Source organism: Tenrec ecaudatus, chromosome 14 (genome assembly GCF_050624435.1).
Source record: "Tenrec ecaudatus isolate mTenEca1 chromosome 14, mTenEca1.hap1, whole genome shotgun sequence".
NCBI classification, from domain to species: Eukaryota; Metazoa; Chordata; class Mammalia; order Afrosoricida; family Tenrecidae; genus Tenrec; species Tenrec ecaudatus.
In genome coordinates this window covers 41,107,625-41,127,401 of record NC_134543.1, presented here as the reverse complement: position 1 = coordinate 41,127,401, position 19,777 = coordinate 41,107,625, and the positions used below count along the sequence as shown (strand labels likewise).

Genomic DNA, 19,777 nt, shown 5'->3' with positions numbered 1-19,777 from the left:
TTTCTATTTTCTTTTGATGCTTCTTGCATCATTCAATATTTGCTCCATAGAATTTTTCAATATTGCAACGCTAATTTTTACTTTTTTCTTGAGATTTTTCCATTTAAGATACACTGAGTATCTTTTTCCATTTTTGTTTTCTAACTCTAGGTCTTTGCACAGAAAGAAAGTTAGGTCCTGAGTTTTTCCTGCTATCACTTATGCACTATCTTGCTAATTATAGATTTACAGAACAATCATTTATTGAACATCTGGTGAAGTGCAAGGCAAAATATTAGGCCCAGCAGAGTTAAAAAGATTAATTCCATGCCACAGTCTGCATCTCCGAGACCCTCGCAGTACAGGGAGGTGAAATTGGTCAGTATTTTGATTAGGTGTTGTATTGGACAGGGTTCTCTAGAGAGACAAACCAGATTGCTAGTAATTATTTATAAATATATTTATAAAGATAGATATATAATTCAAGAAATGAACAGCTAAATTATATACAGATAGATAATACAAGAAATTAACAGTTAAATTATATAGCAGTGAGACACTAGCAGTCCTTTAAGGTTTGAGAGCTGCCAGTTGCCAGTCCCCTTCTGTAGAGAGAGCTGGGCTATATCTATCCAGGCAGTAAACAGCAAGGCCGGTCCCCAACTGTCATCAACTGTCAGTCCCCAGCTCCAGAGATGAACATTCCAATCGTGTGGGCTTAAAGGGACCTCAACTTACAGCGACACAGTCCACAGGCTAGGCATCCCACAGGTAGTGTACCCCTTTAAACTGAGGCACAGAACAACCAAGGTGAGGCTCACCGAACCATTTATCCCTCTGCCCTTCAGTTAATCCTACTTGTGTTTATCGGCCAGGCTGGCACAAAAAACTATAGCAGGCGTTAACAATAGGTTTTGTTTGCGTGCCAGAAAAGGAGACAGTGTGCCCTCAGTTAACACACCAATGAAAGCACATCATACTCTACCACTCAACACCTTCAGAATTTGTTCTGTAAATTACTAAGTGCACCAGGAAGGATGGGGGCACACTGACCTATATTAGTGTATTGTTTTCACCTAAACAGGATCTTAGTTCACTGGAGGCTTAAATTGAATGTTTGTTCCAAGATTTACTCCTACTGATTAAGATGATAGAACACGATTAATGGTTTTACGCCACAATTAAAATGAAAATTCCACCTCCCTGAGAAATAGAACTGTCTGAATGTTGAAAACACTGAAGGCAACAATTAATCAGAAAAAAATGATTATATAAGCCCTTAGGCAATGACAACCTTTTTTTTCCCTCAGATGTATCTGATCCTAGGCTGTTTGTAAAAGTCTAAGTTTGAGCTATTTCTTGTGATGATCTTTGCCCAATGTTCAGCTGCACAAATACCTTTGAGCTTAAGTCACTATTGCTTAGAACAGCACGCAGTTTTTCAGTACCAATAGCCTGTCATTTACTGTTATTATAACTATAGAATGTTGAAGCCTACGATCCACTAGTAATATTGATGGCAAAATAATTATTACTAAAGAGAATTATGTATGATCCTTGAATGGGTTCAAAAGGAAGTAGCCAGGGGAGAATTTTGCTGAAAACTAACTCTCAAAAAAAAAAAAAAAGGAGAGAGAGAAACCCACTCCCATGGAGCCGATGCTCACAGTGACCCCCTGTGGGTGTCTGAGACTGCTCATGTTCACAGGAGCCGAAAGCCCAGTCTTTCTCCCTGGTGGTTTCAAACTGCCAACCATGAGGATGGCATCGCGACATGCAACCCCTACGCCACCATGGCTCCTATTTTTAAATAAGTCATGCTTTGAAGATGATCAATTAGGACAAGGAACAATGATGCTAAAGATTATTTTTATACACATCCAGTATTCCTTTTGTATTAAGAAAATTAAGATCTATTAAGCTATTGTTACTTCCAAGGCTCTTGGAGATTCTCTAATCTAGGAATTACAAAAAAAATTTTAATCACTAATACCTTTCCTTTAAACAAAACTAAACAGGGCAGCTTAGCACACGAAACTAATAAAACAGAGCTTTCTGGAAAGGGTTGAGAAATTCTCCTTTGTATAATAAATGGAGAAGATAAGCAAGTTACATCTACTTCATGGGACCTTGAGGAGAAGGACGACTAAGAGCTGAAAGAATTTTCACCTAATTGCTTTGACAGAGTACATTGTCAGTGCAGAGGGCAATCTTGCAAGTCAGAACTAGAATAATTAGAATCTACATGTCCTATATATATAACTACATGTCACAGTCTCAGAAACGGAATTATTACCCATGGAGACATGACCAAGAAGGACCCATAGCTTATATTCATATAAAGTGCACAAATATATATATATATAGTCTCAGAACTTCTAAGTTAAAAGACTCAGAAAAACAATCATGAGAATTTTAGATATTCCACACTGTGATTCTGGTAGTGGCGTAGCTCATATTGAATCCCACAGGTAGCAATTTAAACCCTGGATAAAATATATGTAGTACCTACTTGAAAGCACAGGAGAATGAGCAAAAGCAGCTAACAAACAGAGAGTTGTTGATCTTTGAAAGAAGAGAAAGACACTGAGCAGGTACTGCGGTGTTTATGTCTTTTTGCCTGTGGGATGCTGAGTGGGCAACTAGAACTCAAACAAAAACACTCCAGTCCACGGGGCTGTCAGACTCACTGAGACATGAAGGAAAAAAATTCTGGAAAGAAGAAATTATAGAAGGAGAGTGAAAAATTCAGATGGTAAATTCTGCCCAAATTTTTCACCCCATAACTGCACATTCATGGAGGACACTTAAAACAACTCAGTTCGCAGAATCAGACTAGTAGAAGGAAGGGACTAAGCAGAAGCATCTGTTCATTTTAACCTCAGGAAAACTGAGCCTGGAATTTGAATTGAGTTAAATTAACTATTTGCTAGAACATAACTAAAAACTCTGCAGAGTCTATAGTGGGTACATTTCTATCCAACAAGCATACCCTTCACAATTGCAGGTGGAATAAAGACACTTTTTGGACAAACAAATGCTGAGAGAACATATTGTTAGGAAATATGAAGGAATAATACAATGTGAGATATTGAGTCTTCACAGAGGAATGAGAAATGTTAAAAAAGGTAAATATAAAGACCTTCCCCCCTCCTCATTTTTCTGATTTTAAAAAAGGAGCATATCACATCCCGTTTGTACAAGCTGGAAAATAAACATTACAAAAAGAGAAGAAAGCGTATCTTTGTAATTCTATCCTACGTGAGGTGGTGTCATATGATTTGTTGTTGTCGTGAGGTGCCATCGACTTGGTAGTGACCCATAGTGACCCATGCACACCAGAACAAAGCACCCTCCTCACAGTAGTTCCTGTGCTCACGCCCATCGTGGCAGCCCTGTGCCAATCCATCCCTTTGAGGGCCTCCCACAGGCCCCGCCACTTTACCAAGCATAATGTCCTCGTCCAAGCACTGGGCTCTCTTGACAACATGTCCAGAGGATGCGAGACAAAGTCTTGCCATACTTGCCCGTAAGGAGCGTGGACCGTACTTCTTTGAAATAGATTGGCTTTTCCATTTAGCAGTTTGTGGTACTTTGAATATTCTTCTCCAGCACAGCAATTCAATTCTTCTTAAGTCTTCTCTATTCAATGTCCAACTTTCAAATGCATGAAGGGATTGAAAATACCATGGCTTGGGTCAGGTACACCTTAGTCCTCAAAGTAACATCCTCAGTTTTCAATATTCAGAAGAGATCTTGTCCTCTAAAGTGAACCGAGCTGCACATAATCCATAAACAAGTGAATGAATTCTGGGCTCCCACTTAATTTTCGCCGCAATCCAGGAACATGTAGTTCTATGACATGACCCTGCTGGACACTTGTCCTCATGAAGAGATCACCATAGGTGTTATAGGCAATATAGGTGTTACAGCAAAGTATGGTGAAGACAGCAGATGGGGTCTGGCTATCAAAAACAATAGCTTCGTTCCCGGGTTTCGGCACCAAAAAAAACAAAAAACAAAAAAAAAACAAACAATAGCTTCTGGAGTCTTAAGGCTTGTATTCAAAAAAGCAGCTACCTGAGTGAGGTGTCAACTAACCCCACATTGGAGAAGCTCACCAGCCTGTGCGATCCAAGGATGATAAATAGCAAAATTCAAATACAAAGAAGGGAAAGGTTTCAGAGCTTAATTGTGATTTGTAGAAGGCTGGGGAGGATAGTGGGAGCCCAAATCCATCTACAGAGTATCTATTCAGATTAGGTCCCTGGAGTCAGTCAGAGTACAGTATAGCACCAAAGAAACATGTAACTTTCCTCTAGTTCTTTAATGCTTCCTTCCACCCCACCCCCTACTACCATGACCCCAATTCTACCTTACAAATCTGGCTAGACCAGAGCATGTACAGGGGTACAGATAAGAGCTGCAAATGCAGAAAATCCAAGCCAGATAAACAAACCCTCAGGATCAATAATGAGAGTAGTGATAGCAGGAAGGGAAGGGGAGGGAGGGGAGAAAGGGGAAACGGATCGCAATGATCTACATATAAACCCCTCCCAGGGGGACGGACACCAGAAAAGTGGGTGAAGGGAGACATAGGTCAGTGTAAGACACGGAAAAAAGTTATAAATTATAAAGGGTACGTGAGGGAGGGAGAGTGGGGGATGGAGGGAAAAATGAGAAGCTGATACCAATGGCTCAAGTAGAAAGAAAATGTTTTGAAAATGATGATGGCAACAAATGTACACACCTGCTTGCCACAATGGATGTATGTATGGATTGTGATAACAGTTGTATGAGCCCCCAATAAAATAATTTTTAAAAAAGATTAGATCTCTAGCAGATCCCCTCTAAACACAGTTGAGGAACAGGAATAGCCTTGCTATCAGACAGAGAATATTTTAAGCTTGATTATGGTGAATCGAACTACTACTGTATAATATGATACCTGGTCATCTCCCTTTTGACCCCTTCTGGATGTGTTCTAGGTTTAAATATTTCTTGCTTGATGGAGGCTTTCTCTCTTTTTTAATCCTCAGTTTTTGTTCCCTCTCTCTCTTTTTTTAGTTACGTTTTCCACTTTAGGAAGCACAGAAGTAGAGAGACAATAAATGATGTATAGAGACAATAATTGATTTGATAGCATATCAAGGATAGGGGTGTATAGCTTAAGGGGAATTGGGGAGCAAATAATGAGTTCAGGAGTGGGAAGGATGCACAAGAAGTGATTGTGGTGATGTATAGATAAAAGTCTTAAAATATGACTGAACTGTAGAAATGTATGCTATGTGAATTATATCTTAATAAAACTATGAGGACAAAAATAGGGCTTGTGGAGCAGATTTACCTAATGCAGCTTCTCTTCTGATCTCTTCACTGCTGCTTCCATGAGCTTTGATTGGGGATGCAAGCACGACAAATCAATGATTTTTCCATTTAGCCTGATGTGGCTTACCTATTGTGAGGAATTCGGTCTTCTTTATCCTGAGTAAAGGAGCCTTTATACTGCAGGCTGAAATCCTTGACCTTCATCAGCAAGTGCTTCAACCCTTCTCACTGTCAGCAAGCAAAGTTGTGTCCTCTGAACGTTGTTAAAAAGCCTTCCTCTGAACCTGATGCCACATTATCCTTCATATAATCTGATTATTTACTCAGTATACAGATCGGACAAATATCCAACCCGATCTCGCAGTGTTCTTGATGTGCAACCCTGCAGTATTCCATTGTCCTGTTCCCACAAATGCCCCTTGATTCATGCACAAGTTTCACATGAGCTCAGTGAAGTGTTCTGGAAGATTCTCAAGGTTAGCCATAGTTTCTTAGGATCCACACAGTCAAATGCTTTTCCATAGTCAATAAAACACAAGTAAACATCTTTTTAGTATTCTCTACTTTGAGATATGATCCACCTGACATCAGCACTGATATCCCTTGTTTCCCACCGTCTTCTGAGTCCAGCCTGTACCTCTGGTAGCTCCCTGTCAATGTACAGTTAGAACCATTCTTGGGTGATCGTCAGGAAACGTTAATTGCACGTGATAGCTATGATATTTTTCTATAATTTGAGCATTCGGTTGAGCTGCCTTTCTTTGGAATGGGCACAAATGTAGATCTCTTCCAGTCAGTTGGCCAAGTAGCTGGCTGCCAAATTTCCTGGCATAGATGAGTCAGTGCTTTCAGTGTCTCATCAGCTTGATGAAACATTTCCATGGATATTCAATCAATTCCTGGAGCTTTGCTTTTGGCTAATGCTTTGAGTGCAGCTTGAATGTCTTCCTGCAGCACCATTGATTCTTACTCATATGCTAGCTACCTCCTGAAATGGTGGAATGCCGAGTAGTTCTTTTTGGCATAGAGATTCTGTGCATTCTTCCTGTCATCTTTTGATGTTTCCTGCATCATGCAATATTTTTCCCATAGAATCTTTCAATATTTCAGCTCCAAGCTTGAACTTTTGTCTTGAGTTCTTTTGGTTTAAGATATGCTGAGCATTTTCTTCCCTTTTCATGTTCTAATCCCAGACCTTTGCACATTTAACAATAGCATTGGACTTGGTCTTCTCAAGCTGCCCTTTGAGATTTTCTATTTAGCTCTTTGACTTCGTCATTTCTTCAATTTGCCTCAGCTATTTTTTCAATTAAGAGTAAGTTTACCCAGCAGGCTGCCGAAGATGGCGGAGGGGCAGGTCCTGGTGCTCGTTGGCCGTGGCCATCTCCTGGGCCGGATGGCGGCCATTGTAGCCAAGCAAGTGCTGCTGGGCCGCAAGGTGGTGGTGGTGCGCTGTGAGGGCATCAACATTTCTGGCAACTTCTACAGAGACAAGTTGAAGTGCCTGGCCTTCCTCTGGAAGCGCATGAACACCAACCGCTCTTGCAGCCCCTACCACTGCTGGGCCCGAGCCGCATCTTCTGGTGATGCATGCTGCCCACAAGTGCAAGCAGGGCCTGGCTGCCCTGCACCGGCTCAAAGTGTTTGATAAGAAAAAGTGGATGGTGGTCCTTGCTGCCCTCAAGGGTGTGAGACTGGAGCCCACAGGCAAGTTTGCTTCCCTGGGCCAACTAGTCCATGAGGTGGGCTGGAAGTACCAGGCGGTGACAGCAACCCTGGAGGAGAAGAGGAAGGAGAAGGCCAAGATCCATGACAGGAAGACGCGGCAGCTCATGAGGCTGCGAAACAGGCCGAGAAGAACTCGGAGACAAAGATCAACAAGTACCCGGAGGTTCTAAAGACCCATGGACTCCTGGTCTGAGCCCAATAAAGACTTAGTCCTTCACTGGCCTAGCGTGCCCTTCCTCCATTGCCATCCTGGGTCATGGGGACACCCTTAGTCACAGCCAGGCCCAGGTGGCACAGAAAGTGCCCAGATCAAGCTCAGCCCCACAGCACAAATCTGTGTGGTCTTTCGGTGAAGTCTGCAGCTATTGGCTGGTTAGCTTTTACACAAACAGCTGGAGCAGCCAGACCCTACGGCAGCCAGCATCTGCTGGGAACTGAGCTAGAAGACAGGGAGAGATTTTGAGAATGATGGTGGCAACAAATATACATATGTTGTTGACACATGGATGTATGTATGTATTGTGATAAGAGTTGTATGGCCCCCTAATAAAATGATTAAAACAAACAAATAAATAAAAAATAGGTACATAAATAAATAATAGAAAACCCAACAAAGTGTTCTTGTGTTAAGGGAGACCTTGAGTAGAGGCCCAAAGTCCATTTGATAAAGCTCTCGTGTGTCTGATAAAAACACATATGAGTGTCTGAATTTGTTTCTCTAGTCAACCCCGACTAACACACAGTCAAAGCAAAACATGAAACACTGCCATGGAGGCAATTCTGACACCTTGTGGGATGGGGTGGAACTGCCCCTGTGGATGGCTGAGACTGGCTCTTGGTGGGAGTAAAAAGTCTTGTCTTTCTCTCACAGAATGGCTGGGGGTTTCAAACTGCTGGACTTGAGTCCAGCAACCTAACGGGCAACCACTGTGGCACCAGAGCTCCTTTTTAATGTCCTAAGTGCTGCCCATGGTCATCAATTGTAGACTCAAGCAGAACAAAAGCCTGGATAACTTCGATCTTTCCTCCCTTTATCAGGACATTGACCATGGGTCAAGCTATGAAAATGTTGTTTTTCTTCACATTGACTTTCAATCTCTGCTGCAGTCTGTGATCTTCATCAAGTACTTCAAGTCCTCACCAAACAAGGTTATGTCGTCTACATACCGCAGGTTATTAATCCTGTTCTTCTTCATATGATCTAACCTCTTGGACTATTTGCTCATCATACAGAAAAAGTATGGTCAAAGGACACAGTGTTCAAATACACTCTTTTTGACTTTGAACCATGCTGGATTCCCTTGTTCTGTTCAAGACTGCCTCGTTGTCTCTGGACAGTCCCCATGAGCACAATGTCGGGGGGTGGAATTCTCATTCTTCTCAGTGTGGTCCAGAGTCACGATCCGCCCAGTGGAATGTCTTTGCATAGTCAATAAAAGACAAGTCAACATCAGAAACACATACCTACCTATATGTAAGCACTCCCTGATTTTGTTCTCAAAGGATATTGGTTATTGAGAAGAAGATGATTATCTAACTTTTCTGGGTCTTGATTTCCTTGACATCCTTGTCTTTCCTTCTTGCTTTTTTTCTGGATTCTCTAATTACTAATGAAAAGATTACTGCTGAGAAGTTCAAACTTTTCTGATTATTATAGTTTTTTCCAGTAATCTGTAAACCATTCCTACCCTCCCACTCTCAACTTCCATAATTTTAAAGATTTTCTTATTATCTTTCATTTCTACAGTTTAACTCCAGTGCCTCTAAATATGGATTTGCTGGTATTTGTCCTAATTAACATTCAATTCAAATTTACAATTTAAGAATTCATGTCTGAGTAGGTGTTAACAAACCCAGGGACAAAGGAACAACAAGTGATCCAAATCGATGGTGAGGAGGGTGTAGGAAGTCTGGTAGAGCTTGATCAAGGGCAATATAACCGAGAGGAATTACTGAAACCCAAATGAAGTTTGAACATGATATTGGGACAAGAGGAAAGTAAAAGGAAATAGAGGAAATAACTGGGAAGCAAAGGGCATTTACAGAGGTCTAAATACAGGCATGTGCATTATGTAAATATATATATGAGGATGGGGAAATAGATCTATGTGAATATATTTATAGGTTTAGTATTAAGGTAGCAGATGGACATTGGGCCTCTACTCAAATACTCCCTCATTGCAAGAACACTTTGTTATATTAAACTGGCATTCCATGATGCTCACCTCGCCGACACGATTGCTGAAGACAAAGTGGGTACATAAGCAAATGTGGTGAAGAAAGCTGATGGTGCCTGGCTATCAAAAGATATAGAGTCTAGGGTCTTAAAGGCTTGAAGATAAACAAGCAGCCATCTAACTGAGAATCAACAAAACCCACATGTAAGAAGTACACCAGCCTGTGTGATCATGAGCTGTTGATGAAATCAGGTACCAGGCTTCAAAGAACAAAAAAATCATATCATTGTGAATGAGGGGGTGTGCAGATTGGGGACCCAAAGCCCATCTGTAGGCAACTGGACATCCCCTTACAGAAGGGTCACGGGGAGGAGACGAACCAGTGAGGGTGCAGTGTAGCAATGATGAAACATATAACTTTCCTCTAGTTCTTTAATGCTTCCTCCCCCCAACTATCATAATACCAATTCTACCTTACCAGTCTGGCTAGACCAGAGCATGTACACTGCTACAGATAAGAACTGGAAACACAGTGAATCTAGGACAGATTATCCCTTCAGGACCAGTGTTGAGAGTGCCAATACCTGGAGGGTGGAGGGAAGGTGGGGTAGAAAAGGGGAACCGATTACAAGGATCTACATATAACCTCCTCCCTGAGGGACAGACAACAGAAAAGTGGGTGAAGGGAGATGTTGGACCATGCACAATATGACAAAATAATAATAATTTATAAATTATCAAGGGCTCATGAGGGAAGTGGGGAGCGGGGAGGGAGGGAAAAAAAGGAGGAGTTGCTATCAAGGGCTCAAGTAGAAAGCAAATGTTTTGAGAATGATGCGGGTAACAAATATACAAGTGTGCTTGACACACAATGGATGGATGGATGGATTGTGATAAGAGTTGTACGAGCCCAAACAAAACCAATGCAGTTTCATTGCACTTGATATGTATTTGTTATACTGCTTATGGTTTAACTTCAAATAGTTCAGTCTTTTAATTAGTAGATTATGTAAAATTGAAGCCTTTTTTTTTTTAAAGTTAAACTTTTTAGCTTATTGGTTTCATGGAGGCACAGAAAGTTCAGATTATATTAAAAGGGTGAGGCTTTATTTAGCATCAAATAGACCTGAGTTAACATGTTGTCATTGGCGCTTAGTGTTACCTGACCTTGGGCAATGCATTTCATTTCTCTCAGAGGAAGCATAATGCAAACAATTATAATGCCCATCTAATACCATTGCTGAGAAAATTTAAAGTGTTCATTGTTGTGTAATTAATTCCAATGCCAAGTGGCCCAATTGGCTGAGAAGAACTACTCAATAGGGTTTTCAGTGCTGTAATCTTGACCGAAGCAGACTGCCACATCTTTCTCCCATGATGCAGTTTGTATGTCCGAACCTTCAACCATTTGGTTAGCAGCTGAATGCTTTAACCAGCACACCACAAAAACTCCTGTGATTTATTTATTTATTCATTTTTCCTGTGCTTCAAGTCCTCCTCGCCTTCAGCAAACAAGGTTGTGCCATCTGCATATCACAAGTGGTTAATAAGCCTTCCTCCAATCCTGATGCTGTATTCATCCTGCTTCTCAGATTATTTGATCAGCATATAGATTGAATGATATGGTGAAAGGATACAACCCAGATGCACACCTTTTCTGATTTTAAACTTTGCAGTCGTCCCTTGTTCTGTTCCAATGACTGCCTCCTAGTCTATGTACAGGTTATACATGAGCACAGTGTTCTGAAATTCCCATTCTTCTCAATGCTATCCATAGTTTGTTATGATCCACACACTTGAATGCCTTTGTATTGTCAATAAAATTAAGTGAACATATTTTTGGTATTCTATGCTTTGAGACAAGATCCATCTGAGATCAACAACAATATCCCTTGTTCCACATCTTCTTCTGAATCCAGCCTGAAGCTCTGGCAGTTTCCTGTCAATGTACTGTTGCAACCGCTATTGGATGATCTTCAGCAAACTTTTACTTGCATGAGCTATGAATGACATTATTTTATACTTTGAGTATTCTGTTGGGTTATGTTTTATTGGAATGGATATAAATACAGATCTTTTCCAGTCTGTTGGTCAAGTAACTGTCTTCAAAATTTCTTAGCATTGATGAGTGAATGCTGCATCAGCTTGTTGAAACACTTCGATTGGTATTTCACCAATTCCTGATGCCTTGTTTTTGACTAATGCCTTCAGTGCGGCTTGGCCTTCTTCCTTCAGGACCATTAGTTCTTGGAATGGTCGAATGTCGACTAGTTCTTTCTGGCACACTTATTCTTCTCATGTGTATTATTTTCTTCATCTTTGGAGCTCCTTATGTCATTCAATACTTTGCCTTAGAATGGGTCGATTTTGCACCTCAGGGTTCACTTTTTTTGGTCACTCCTTTTATTTTGAGATATGTTGAATGTGTACTTCCTTTTTGGGTTTCTAACTTCAATTCTTTGCACATTTCATTATAATACTTCACTTTGTCTTCTCTGGCTGCTTTTTGAAATTTTCTGTTCTACTCTTTAACTTCCATTTCTCCATTTCTCCATTTACTTTATCCACGTGCAAGTTTCAAAGTTTCTTCTGACATCTACATTGATATTTTCTTTCCTATCTCTTTAATGAGCCTTTGCTTTATTCATGAATGATTTTCCCACAGCTCATCTAGTCTTCTGTCATTAGTGTTCACTTCGTCAAATCAGTTTTTTGAGATGTTCTCAAAATTCAGTGGGGGGTGGGGTGAGGAATTAAAATTCAGGTGGGATAGTGTTAAGGTCATATTTTGGCTCTCATGTACTTGTTTTAATTTTCTTCAGCTTCAACCTGAACTTGCATATGAGCAATTGATGGTCTGTCCCACAGTTAGTAACTGGCCTTGTTCTGGTTGCTGATTTTAAGTGTCTCTATTATCTCTTTTCACCAGACCAAAAACAAACTCATAAGCATCGAGTCAATGCCAACTCATAACGATCATATTGGACAGGATAGGATGTTCCTGTGAGTTTTCGAGACTGTAACAGTTACAGGACTCGAAAACCTCACCACTCTTCTGAGGAGTATCTGGTGGTATAGAACTGTGGACTTTGCATGTCACAGACCAATGCATTAACCATTAAGCCACCGGGGCTCCATCTCTTCCCACAGATATGGTCAGTTTGATTTCTGTGTAGTCCAACCGGTGAGGGCCATATGTACCATCATTGTTTATATTGTTTAAAAAGGTATTTTCCAAAGTTGCTGGCCTTGAAAAATCCTATCATGTTATCTCCAGCTTTGTTTCTATCACCAAGACCCTATCTTACAACTACTGCACTTTCCTCTTTGTCATCAACGTTTGCATGTCAATGACCAATAATCATCAATTATCTTGATCACAGTTGACTCAATTTCAGACTGAAGCTATTGGTAGAATTTTTCATCACTAGTTTTAGTGCTTGGTGTGTAAATTTGAATAATTGTTGTATTATCTGATCTTACTTGTAGGTATATAGATATGATCCTATGAAGGAGCACTGATGGACTGGTGGGTTTAGCTTCCGCTATTCACAACCAGATACTATCCTATCACAGATAGCATTGTACTTCAAGGTAGATCTTGAAATGTCATTTTTCATGATAAGTGCAATGCCATACTTTTTGAATTTTTCATTTCTGTCATAATAAAACCTACAATTGCCTGATTCAAAATGGTCATTGAGTTAGTCTGGGTAGACTAGAAAAATAAATCCACAGAAACTCATATGCATATAAAAGAGTGTTTCATATAAAAGGCAAAATGTACGTTAAAAATCCCAACCTAGTTCAGTCCAAGCCCGTAAGTCCAACATTAGCCCATATGTCCGACACTGATCTACAAAGTCCTCCTCAAACTCTCAAAACACATGCAATAACACCAAATGCAGGAGGAGCGTGGAATCAGTGAGCATGTAAGCATCTGAGCGCTGGCAGGGGACTTCACATGGCTTCTCCAGCACCCAGGGCTGCATCAGGGTAGGTCCATGTGGCTTCTCCTCAGGGATGTCTTACAGGAAGTGAGTCTTACCAGGTGAGGCAGAGAACTAGGTAAGGCAGCTGCACACTGGTCTGACCATCAGAGAACAGGAGACCAGAGAACCAGAAAGGCAAGGCTCACCGAGCCATTTATCTCTCCACCCTTCAATTAACCCCACATGTGTTTATCAGCCAGGTTGGCACAATAAACCTTAACTTTCACAGTCATTAAAAGTCCACTTCAAGTTACTAATTCATAGAATTTCCATCTTTATGTGTTCCATTCCATTTTTAACTTCACACATTCATTTTCATTTATATTTCATACTTCAATTTTCCAATTATTATAACTGCATGTTTGCCACTGTGATCATGTTGTTGTTATTGTTGTTAAGTGTCAGTTAATCGGTTCTGAATCATAGCAACAACACTGACCGGTCCTGTGCCATCTTCACAATTGTTCTTATATTTGAGCCCATTGGTGCAGCCACTGTGTCAGTCCATCTTGCCGAGGGCCTTCCTCTTTTTGGCCGATCCCTCTATTTAACCAAGCATAATGTCTTACTCTGGGGACTGGTATGCAAAGGACTTGAGAGAGTTTTGTCATTCTTGCCTCTAAAGAGAATTCTGGTTAGATTTCTTTCAAGACAGATTTGTTTGTTCTTTTGGCAGTCCCAGGTACTGTCAATATTCTTTACCAGCACCATAACTGAAAAGCTGCGATCATACCCACGGATATTTATGAAGTCTTTATAATGTGGTAGATATTCTGTTTAGTATTTTACGGAATTATCTCTTTTAATGTACGTGAAGACTTGCCCAGGGTCTGACTCACAGCCAATGTTCATTAACTGTAGCTCTTGCTCTCTCCTGTTCATTATCTCCTCCCAGCCAGTATTCATCCTTGTTAACCCCCTTCATTGCCTTGTCCATCTCACAAGACTTTCCTTGAAAATAAAGTCACTGATTTTAGGTTCTGGCCTGAGACTTCCACGAGTTCAAATCTGCTTTCTATATATGTGACTTTGGTCACATGCTTTTTGTTGTTGTTAAAATTAAATTTGAGGCAACTAACAACAAAGATGTATAAAATTAGCATAATAGTAGTTCTTTCTAGGGATATTTTAAGGTTAAAATGAGTTCATTGATGTTCGCACTTTGAATTTGGCCTAGCACATTTGGGTTCTGTAACTATCAACTATTTATCATTTCCTGCTTCTATAGATTGTATTTAAGAATTCAGGGAGAGGTTTGAGGAGACTCAAATATTCTCTTCTGTGTAAATCTATTTCTTAAAAAGTTAAATTAAGCACTTGAGATTGTAGAAAGTTTTTTGTTTTTTTTTTTAACATTTTATTAGGGGCTCATACAACTCTTATTACAATCCATACATACATATACATCAATTGTATAAAGCACATCCGTACATTCTTTGCCCTAATCATTTTCAAAGCATTTGCTCTCCACTTAAGCCCTTTGCATTAGGTCCTTTTTATTTCCCTACCTCCCCGCTACCCCCTCCCTCATGAGCCCTTGATAATTTATAGATTATTATTTTGTCATATCTTGCCCTTTCCGGAGTCTCCCTTCACCCCCTTCTCTGCCGTCCATCTCCCAGGGAGGAGGTCACATGTGGATCCTTGTAATCAGTTCCCCCTTTCCAACCCACTCACCCTCTACTCTCCCAGTTCGCCCCTCACACCCCTGGTCCTGAAGGTATCATCCACCCTGGATTCCCTGTGCCTCCAGCTCCCATATGCACCAGTGTACAACCTCTGCTCTATCCAGTCCTGCAAGGTAGAATTCGGATCATGGTAGTTGGGGAGAGGAAGCATCCAGCATCTGGGGGAAAGCTGTGTTCTTCATCGATACTACATCGCACCCTGACTGACCCATCTCCTCTCCTAAACCCCTCTGTGAGGGGATCTCCAGTGGCTGACAAATGGGCTTTGGGTCTCCACTCTGCTCTTCCCCCTTCATTCACTATGGTAATATATATATATATATATATATTTTTTTTTTTCATGATGCCTTATACCTGGTCCCTTTGGCACCTTGTGATCTCACCGGCCGGTGTGCTTCTTCCATGTGGGCTTTGTTGCTTCTGAGCTAGATGGCCGCTTGTTCACCTTCAAGTCTTTAAGACCCCAGACACTATCTCTTTTGATAGCCGGGCACCATCAGCTTTCTTCGCCACATTTGCTTATGCACCCGTTTGTCTTCGGCGATCGTATCATGGAGGTGTGCAGCCAATGATATGATTTTTTGTTCTTTGATGCCTGATAACTGATCCCTTCGGGACCACGTGATCACACAGGCTGGTGTGTTCTTCCATGTGGACTTGTTGCTTCTGAGCTAGATGGCCGCTTGTTTATCTTCAAGCCTTTAAGACCCCAGTCACTATCTCTTTTGATAGCCGGGCACCATCAGCTTTCTTCACCACATTTACTTGTTCACCCGCTTTGCCTTCAGCAGTTGTGTCAGGAGGGTGAGCATCATAGAGTGCCAATTTAATTAAAGAGAGTATTCATGCATTGAGGGAATGTTTGAGTAGATGCCCAAGGTCCTTCCATCACCTTAGTACTAAACATATAAATATAGACACATAGATCTATTTCCCCATCCTCATATATATATTTGCATGTACATGTCTTTGTCTAGACCTCTATAAATGCCCTTTGACTCCTAGCTCTTGAGATTGTAGAAAGTTTTATTGATAATTTTTGATGGTTACTATTCTTGTAATGAGAATATTAAGCTACTTAAAAAAATAACTTAGTTTCCCATAAACCCTTCTGCCATTGACTTACTGGGTTATATAATATTCTCTTTGATCTGAACTCTTTAGTCTTTCCTGTAATTTCCTTATTGCATTGTTTGCTGATAAGGAGTTTGTTCTTGATTAATATATTTGCTCCTACTTCTCCCCATTCAGGAACACAGCACTTCTTTCCACGTTTCACTTTCTGTGTCTTTAGAATATTTGTTTGTGATCTTTGAGATCCTAGAGTTCAACCAGTCCTTCACTATAGGAGGGCATCTTAATTATCTAGAGTTGCTATGACATAAATACCACAATGGAAGTCTTTAACAAGCAGAACTTTATATTTTCACAGTTTAGAAGGTAGAAGTCCAAATTCTGGGTGCTGCCTAATGGAAGTCTTTCTCCCTCAGTAGGTTCTGGAGGAAGGTCTTTGGCTTTCTAGCTTCTGCTTTCTGGTTCCTCAAAAATCTCCATGTGTCCCAGCACCAGTTTTCCCTGGGTCTAGGAGGTTCTCAGCACATGAATCCTGAGTGCACTCCAACCTTTTCTTTCTTGGTGATAGTCAGTTCTCTCCTCTATCTGCTTGCTTCTCTCTCCTTCTCTCGCTTTTAAAATAAACGGAATAAGTCAACATGGGTGTGGCTTGAGTAATGGTGGAACAGGAGTCCCACTACTTTATAATGCTATGACTCAAGAGCCCACCTATCCTAATCCTGCCTCATTAATATACAGAGATTAGAATTCATAATTCATGTCACAAAATAATCTGACAGTTCCATCAGATTAAAAATGGAGGACAACCTCACAGTACTGGAAACCATGACCTCATCAAGTTAACATATATTTGAAGGAGGACACAATTCATTCCATAACAAGGGGCATAACAAATGGAAGAATATTCAAGAAAAACCTATTTTACTGATATTTTCCAAAATTAAGATGAAATATATTATGATAAATTAAAAATGAATACTACAATCCCCAGCATAACTAGTGACAGGAGAGGGAATGAGTAGCTTACAAATTAATAAAGGAACTTAAATGGCACATTGGAAAATATTTAATGCACAAAAGGCAGTAAGTTTGAAGCAGAGGAATACAAATGATATGACAGAGAAGGAAGCAAATGGTAAAATGGTATAAATCCAATCAGAAATGTAATTACATGAAATGTAAACAGATTAAAAACTCTAAAAGGCTTTAAATACAGGTAAGTACATATGTAAATATATTTACATATGATGATGGGGAAATATATCTATGTGCATATATTTATAGGTTTAGTATTACGATAGCACATGGACATTGGGCCTCCGCTCAAGGATTCTCTCAATGCAAGAACACTTTGTTCTATTAAACTGGCATTTCATGATGCTCACCTTCCCAACACAATTGCTGAAGAGAAAGTGGTGCATAAGCAAATGTGGTGAAGAAAGCTGATGGTGGCCAGCTACTAAAAGATATAGCGTTTGGGGTCTTAAAGGCTTGAAGATAAACACGTGACCATCTAGCTGACAATCAACAAAGCCCACATGGAAGAAGCACATCAGCCTGTGTGATCACAAGGTGTCGATAGGATCAGGTATCAAAGAACAAAAAAATCATATCATTGTGAATGAGGGGGATGTGGCGTAGGGACCCAAAGCCCATCTGCAGGTAACTGGACATCCTCTTACAGAAGGGTCACAGGGAGGAGACCAGTGCAGTATAGCAACGATGAAACATACAACTTTCCTCTGGTTCTTTAATGCTTCCTCTGCCCCCACTTTCATGATCCCAATTCTACCTTACAAATCTGGCTAGATCAGAGCATGTACACTGCTGCTACAGTTAAGAGCTGGAAGCAGGCAATCCAGGACAGATAAACCCTTCAGGACCAATAATGAGAGTAGCGATACCAGGAGGGTAAGGGGAAAGTGAGGGAGAAAGGGGGAACTAATCGTAATGTTCTACATAAAACACCCTCCCTGGGGGATGAACAACAGAAAAGTGGGTGAAGGGAGGCATCGGACAGTGTAAGACATGACAAAATAAGAATAATTTATAAATTATCAAGGGTTCATGTGGGAGGGAGGGGAAAAATGAGGCACTGATACCAAGGGCTCAAGTAAGAAGAAAACATTTTGAGAATGATGATGGCAACAAATACACAAATGTGCTTGATACAATGGATCGATTGTGACAAGAGTTGTACGAGCCCCCAATAAAATGATTTAACAAAAACCCTCTAAAAGGCAGATATTATTAGATAGACAGAATTCAACTAAATACTACAAAAAACATTTTCAATTCAAAGACAGAAATAGGTTGAAAGCAAAAGTTGGGGGGGTTGGGGAATAGCTGTTAGGTTTCTTGAGTGGGTTCTTGGCTTCGCATGCTGAAAAAATTCACTCCAAAGTTCGTTTTGTAATCCTGTGGGTTTTGATGAAGGACAGGACAAGTTTCAGGTTTTACAGTCTCAAAGGGGTTCACAACTGGGCCCCAACAACCACGTGGAAAAAAGCACCCCTATGTGCAGAACTTGGGGGAATCCTTGGGACCAAATGGTTCAGGGAGCAAGAGGCAAGAGAAGCTGTGGGTCTGAGCAGGCCTGGAGCAGGCCCTGAGGGGGCATGCTTAGGTGGCGTGTGTGTGCCCCCACCCTCCCAGCTATCTCTATCCAGGAGCATAGTAAAAGAGAGAGAGACCTTCCCATAGCCAGGATATTTCAAACCTCTGGCTGGGGAGACATTGTTGATAGTATTAGTTGACTCCATTGGCTGGGTTAAGCCCACCTGGGTGATGTCATGAGCCTGAGCCTAGTTCGGACCACTCAGGCATACCTCCCACCTGGCTGGAGGCTTGAGTATGGGCACGCTCAGTTTGAGGTCTTCATAGGTGTCTGATCGTTGCCTGATTTCTTTCCAACCTCGTTTTATGGGGACCTTTGCAGGCATAGGAGGGACAACCCTCTGTCTCTAAATCTAGCTCCCTAACATAGCCATCTAAGATCCCCAGAGACCTGGAGAGGCTATACTAATATACAAAGAGACTTTGAGAGCAAATTCCCACAAAAATACTAAAATCCAGCAACATATGAAAAAAGATTAAACACAATGACCAAATAAGAGCTGCCCAAGGAATGCCATGTTGGTTTAACATCTGAAAATCAATCAATGCAATGTACCACATTAATTAAATGGACTATAAAAGCTACATGATCCCCTCAAAAAACTAACAACATTTTTTTTATAAAACCCAAGACTCTTTCATGACAAAAATATGTAAGAAACTAGTAATAGAAGATAATTTCCCCAACCTGAAAACAAGTATCTAGGGAAAACCTACAGCGAACATACTGAATGGTGAAAACGACATGGTTCCCCCTAAGATCAGGGACAAGATGAGCTTGCCTGTTCTTTAATTTGTATCCAACTTTCAACTGAAATTTTTAGCTAGTGCAATCAGACAATTAAAAACAACAACAAAAATAAAAATTTTTAAAATATATAAAAACAACAACAAAGTCATTCAGCTTGGAAACAAGAAACAAAATAATCTTTATTCACTAGGAACATGATCTCATATGTAGAAAAATCTCAACAATTTCACACACAAAAAATATCTACACGAACTAATAATGGACTTAACAAAGTTTTGTTAGGTAGCTTAGCCTAGGGAATTGGGAAGTCCATTTACGCATGCCCAGGAGAGCCAGCAAAGGACAAAGCTGGATTTTCCCGCTGGTGGGCCCAGATGGGCTTTATACCTGGAGCAGCCCACCTGGGCCAGGTGACTGCAATTCAGCCAATGGGATCGACCTGGG

At 40.7% G+C, this 19,777-nt stretch overlaps 1 pseudogene; it reads left to right on the top strand.

The window, feature by feature from the left end:
- The first annotated feature begins 6,649 nt into the window (after positions 1 to 6,649).
- On the top strand, positions 6,650 to 7,235 carry LOC142426292 (large ribosomal subunit protein uL13-like; annotated as a pseudogene).
- The last annotated feature ends 12,542 nt before the right edge of the window (positions 7,236 to 19,777 follow it).